Source organism: Hipposideros armiger, unplaced genomic scaffold, assembly GCF_001890085.2.
Source record: "Hipposideros armiger isolate ML-2016 unplaced genomic scaffold, ASM189008v1 scaffold_965, whole genome shotgun sequence".
NCBI classification, from domain to species: Eukaryota; Metazoa; Chordata; class Mammalia; order Chiroptera; family Hipposideridae; genus Hipposideros; species Hipposideros armiger.
Window position 1 is genome coordinate 167,251 of NW_017732315.1, and position 5,753 is coordinate 173,003.

The 5,753-nt window shown below is 45.3% G+C and overlaps 1 protein-coding gene across 1 annotated transcript in view; it reads right to left on the reverse strand.

Annotated features, from left to right (window-relative positions):
* Positions 1 to 5,595: 5,595 nt before the first annotated feature.
* The window catches only part of AKR1A1 (aldo-keto reductase family 1 member A1), a gene marked incomplete at its 5' end in the record, with an annotated part of 19,301 nt that continues 19,143 nt past the window's right edge, over positions 5,596 to 5,753 (reverse strand). The window contains one exon of the mRNA XM_019630897.1: positions 5,596 to 5,682. The remainder of the gene's footprint in view (positions 5,683 to 5,753) is intronic.

The following is a 5,753-nucleotide window of genomic DNA, read 5'->3' on the forward strand; positions in this document are numbered from 1 at the left end:
CCGACAGCCAGCGTGAGCGGCCAGCAGACGGTGTGAGCTGCCAAGAGCCGTTGTGAGCAGCCGTCCAGAAGCCAGTGACCAATCTGCCTCACCTGGGAAGAGTGCAATGATCACAATGCCAACATGGGCCAGTGAAGCAATGTCCTCCACAAATAGACTGAAGAACAAAAGGACAACAACTTGTCTGTTCCCCTCCCCAATTCCCCAATTAAAAAAGAAAAGAAAAAAACAACTAGAAACATGGCAGAAGCAGAACCAGGTGCTAGGCCCTTGCCATTCAAGATCCCCATCTAGGTGTAGCTATTACTATCCAGATGTACTCCCCCTTGACCTCACCCCGGCTGCTCTATGCCCATCTTGGTCCTGGTTCTGGCCTCCACCGCTGCCTTCATCTAGCTCCTGGACTTATCCCAGGCTATGTCAGTGCCTGCCTGGAGCACAAAGACCCCAGCTCCAGAGTCCTAGGTAGCTGAAGGAAGGAAAGCAAAGAGAAAAAAGGCCAAGGTCATCCAAACACACCACAAATAGTAGCCAAAATCTCAGAGAGAAGAAGCTGCTCTCACTGCCAGAGAAGAGTCCCTCCCAAACTTATTCCCCAAACTTCTGACTCAGATGTCCAAGAAAATATAACCAAGCACTAGGGAGAGGCTCCACGCCAGGTGGATGCTGCATCTCTAGCTGTGTCAACCCCAGGGAAGCAAGACTTCATTCCCAGGCTCCCTGAGACTGGAAGGGTCTATACCAGAGGTCATTAAACTCCAGCTTGCAGCTGCCTTTTGTATTATATTTTTAAATGTTTCATAAGTACATAATTGTCTCTATTTTGCAACTTGTCCAGCAGAATCTAAATTATTAACCATCTAGGGCCAGCCGAGTGGCTCAGATGGTTAAGAGCTCACTCAAGAGTGCGAGATCAGAGCAATAGCAGCTCAATTACTGGGCCGAGCTGAGCTGCCGTTGAGCTGCCAACAGGTGGCAGAATGGCTCAGCCAAAAAAAAAAAAAAAAGAAAAAGAAAAATCTAGATTATTAACCATCTGGTTAATAATTAAGAAAAAATTTGCTAACCATTGGTCTATACCAGGGGTTGGCAAACTTTTGAGACAGAAGAGCCACCAGGAGTCAGCAAACTGCGGCTCGCGAGCCACAGGCTCTGAAATAAAATTGAAAATGAAAATAAAACTATCATGGTTTCATTTATAAATTTTTTAAAGGATATCATTCACATAATGGTGATTATGTACAAATATATTTATGGCTCTCGAATAATTTTTAAATTGTTGTAAGGGACAGGACTGGCTCTTCCAGGGGCCGGCAAACTTTTGAGACGGAACATACCCAAAGAGCAGCATGTGGCTCGCGAGCCGCAGTTTGCCGACCCCTGGTCTATACATTTAACCTAGTTATTCTTCAAACCCTGACACCTGCTGTACACCTACCTCTGGAATGAGCACTAGTGAGAGAGGCCCAGCCCACAAGGAACCCAGTGGGACAGGAGGCATGACCACAGCAGAGGATAAGTGCCATATTAGGGATCAGCATAGGGATCCCACTCCTGCCACAGCACTCAGTGCAGATCCAGTTATGGAAAAGTTTCCTTCCTATGCCCTTGGCCCTGCTAACCCCCTTGGCCCCTCCTCTGAGTCAGCTGGGGAAGTCAATGGCACACTGCTCGGCCCTTCTTCCCTTGTTTCTTCCCATTGCCCTCCAGGCTCATCCCACCTTAGGTGAAGGATAAGGGTGAGGTTGCTAAAGAATATGCAGGGTCTCTCTCCCAAATACTGCCTTTTCCCTATCAGAGATGCAGGAAGCCCTCCTTCTCTTCCCCCATCCCTCACCTGGCCAGGCTCACTCTTCCAGGTGCCCAGTCCAATCAGGGGCATCTTCTGCCCAGTGTGCAGGAGGACACAGGAAGCTGCCATTGCCTCTGAAACACAGATGGGAAGAGAATGGTGCAGGGATCAGTGTTGCTGATTGGCCTTCAACTACCCACTGGTTAAGACTCCTGTAAAATATGGATGGTAAAGTACGCATAGAGGTGACAGAAGAACAAAAACACGGCTGTGTGTATGTGCCTGTGAGCAGAGGCAGCTGAGTCAGGGTGCTTAGAAGTAACCAAAGCCAGTAGCTCCTGGACAAACACTAACCAGATGACCAGCCTGGGTGCCCCTCCTTCTACCAGGCTAAAGGTCTGTGTTAAAGAGCTCCAGTACCTAAAAACAAAGGTGGGCTGGTTCTCCAGAAGTACCTAGTCTTGACTACATAGGGTCTCAAGCCAGTGTAAGATAGGCAAAGGCCATTATGAGACAAAGTGAGACCGGGTGACAGAATAGGCTCAGGAAAGGGTCACTTCTCTGAGAATGAAATGAACATTCCCATGAGGTTCCAAGAACTACAGAGACTCGCTGAGTTCCTCTCCCAGAGGTCTCATCTGCCACGCTGCTAGGCCTGAAGGGGCTCTTACAAAGGGCTCTTTTTTTAGATGAAAAAACAAGCTCGGAGAGATGAAGTTATTTGCCATGAATCAACAGCTAAGAAGCGGCAGAGTCAAGGATCCAAGGAGCTGATGGAAAAAGGCAAGAAAAAGGCAGGTAAACACAGATCTATTAAATACACGTGCTCACAGTAGACACATGTACAAGTGAGTGTCTTTAGTTGTGCAGTCGTGGCTGCTTCGATGTCCTGAATCGATTCAAAACGTTTTCCTTTATGGTCATTTTGACTTTGGAGAAGAGCCAGAAGTTGCACAGTGCCAGATCTGGTGAATAAGGTAGATGAAGATACACCATGATGTTTTTATTTGATAGAAATCGCTGCACCAAAAGAGATGTGTGACATGGAGCGTTGTCATGATGAAGGATGAAGTAAAGACACTCACGAAAGAGGATTTCCAGAACTGATTCAGAAAGTGGCAAGAATAATGGGATTAAGCGTGTTCAAAGCAAGGGGGAGTATTTTGAGAGGGATTAATGGCAATGTGTCTTTTACTGTAATAAAAATGTTTTAATTTAAACATTCACNCTGGCATCCCAAGCCTACTCCTAACCAATGCACCACTCTGCCGGCCCTCATCTTTGATTTTCTTAACTGTCAAATCCTGGCATTTCAACGGCTTTGGGTATGATGTGTGAAGTATTCCAACAACATTTTAATTGCTTCGTGAAGTATTGCATCTTTTCCAAGATTTGCAATTTCACTTTGTAGTGAATGTGCACTGTTCTGTCCATTAATTAGACAAAAATGTCAATAGAGAAATGCTAATGTTAAGCAGGGTGAGATGTTTGAGTCAAGAATAATTTTTAAGTAGTCAGTTTATTAGAGAATAATTTCATGTTATAACTTTTGCTTCCTTATATGGGCTGAACTGTGTCCTCCCTCAAATTCATGTAGTTAAGCCCTAACCCCCAGTTCTCAGACTGACTGTATTTAGAGACACAGTCTTTAAAGAGATATTTAAGTTAAAATGAGGTAATTAGGAGGGGCCCTAATCCAGTATGACTGGTATTCTTACCAGATGCATACATGGGGAAAACAATGTAAAGACACAGGAAGAAGATGACCATCCACAAGCTATGGAGAGAGGCCTGGAACAGATCCTTCCCTTATGACCCTCAGAAGAAACTAATCCTGTTAACACCTTTCTGTTCAACATCTAGCTTCCAGAACTATGAGAAAACAAATTCCTTTGGTTTAAGCCATCCATTCTGTCGTAGTATTCTGGCAGCCCAGCAAAGTAATAGACATCATTCTCAAACTACCTCATACCTGTGGAAAGCTGGATCATGAAAGTGTGTGAGGGAGCTATGGAATCACATAGTAAGCCATCTTGGTAGGGTGAGGTGAAAAAAAAAGTCCTAGAGAAGCAAGTGACAGCTAAAACGAACATTTAAATAATAGGTGTTAGCCCACACAGTGGGCCAGGGGATGGACTGTTCCAGGTTGAAAGGACCAGAGACCAAATACTTCCAACATGCCTCCCTCCATCTATTGGGTTGTCGGAAAAGTCATGACATATTTTTTCTGTTTTTCGTTGCAAAAATGCATCATGATTTTTCTGACAACCCAATACTTTTTATCCTTGTAATCCATTGTACCAGGATTGTGTTTCTAAGACACAAATCACACCATGTTATTCCTGCTAAAAACTTTTCCATGGCTTCCTGCTGCATTCAAAACAAAAATCCACGGGCCGGCCGAGTGGCTCAGTTGGGTAAGAGCGCTAGCTCTGAGCAACAGGGTTGCTGGTTCGATTCCCACATGGAATGGGCTAGTGAGCTACACCTGAGCTGAGCTGCCGCCGAGTTGCCAACAGGTGGCAGTGTGGCTCAGTTGGTAAGAACACATGCTCCTAACAAGTTTGTTGGTTGACTCCCGCATGGGAAGGTGGGCTATGCTCCCTGACAACTAAGATTGAACGCGGCACCTTGAGCTAAGCGGCTGCAAGCTGCTGATGGCCAGCTGGTTGACAACTGGACTTGGAGCCGAGCTAGCTGCGCCTTCCATAACTAAGATCGAAGGACAACAACTTGGCTGTTCCCCTTCCCCAATAAAATCTTAAAAAAAAAAAAAAAAAATTAAAACCCAAATCTTAACCCACTGTCCTAGACCCTCTGTCACCAGGCCCCTAGATAATTCCAGCATTATTTTATGTCATTCCACCTTCGCTCACTTTCACTCTGTCATACAAGACTTCTTTAGGTTTTTCCAGAAGCTTCTTCCAGTGTCAAGGCTTTCCCCCCAAGCTACCTAATTTGCACAGAACACGATTCCAACTCTCATCTAACTAATTAATCCCTATTCGTCCTTCAGATCTCAGCTGATTAAAACAGTAGTCTTCTCACTCTACACTTTAGCACATCTTCCAACTGTAATTAAACAAATTATGCAACTACTTTAATAAAGCCTGTCTCAGACTGTAAAGACCTATGTGTCTTAACTATATTCCCGAGTCTAGCATTGTACCTAACCTATATAAATACCCAGTAAATATTTGTTCAATGAAGACCAGTGGTTTGACTAGAAGGCTCAGTTTTGTGTGATTGGAGTTTAGAGGAATTTTCCTAAAACCTCAGTGGCCTCGCTGGGACTATTAAGTATGTTAAGATAGGACCTTAGGTGCAGAGTGACAAGACTTGGGGCTGACTCTGCCTCCTTCAGGTAGCCTAAGCACAGACTATAGTGTCTGAGAGAAAAAGCCCATTCCCACCTTTCCTGATTTGCAAGCTAAGTTTTTTTTGCTCTTCATTTTCCTAAGCCTAGGCACTGGCCAGGGTAGGGAATGGATAGGAACTCAAGACCTAGGCTCAGTAGTTCCATACAACCACAGGACTCTCGCTGCCCTGATCTCAACGCTGAGGTGACCAATTTTTGGCATGCTCAGTTAATACTCTGGGGCAGCATGTAGTGCCAAGAGTTGCCACTAGATGGCGCCACTCCACTAAGGTCCCTAATTCAGGAAAGCAGAAATGGAATTCAGCTCCATCCTGGTTCCTACAGAACAAAGATAAGTTTGGGCACAGGGCAGGTGGTACCCAGTATCCCTAAGTGAAATAGTTTCCATCCCAGGTCCGACCAGAAAAATAAGACAAGCAAGCAATGTAGATGCTCCAATGACTTTATTAACTACTGTGGGGGTGGCAGGACCTCGTAGCTGGAGAGATGGAAAGGAAGCCAGGAAGCTGTGGTTTCAGTATGGGTCATTAAAGGGGTACAGAGGGTGCCCTGCATCTCTCGGGATCTTCCTCCCATCCACCT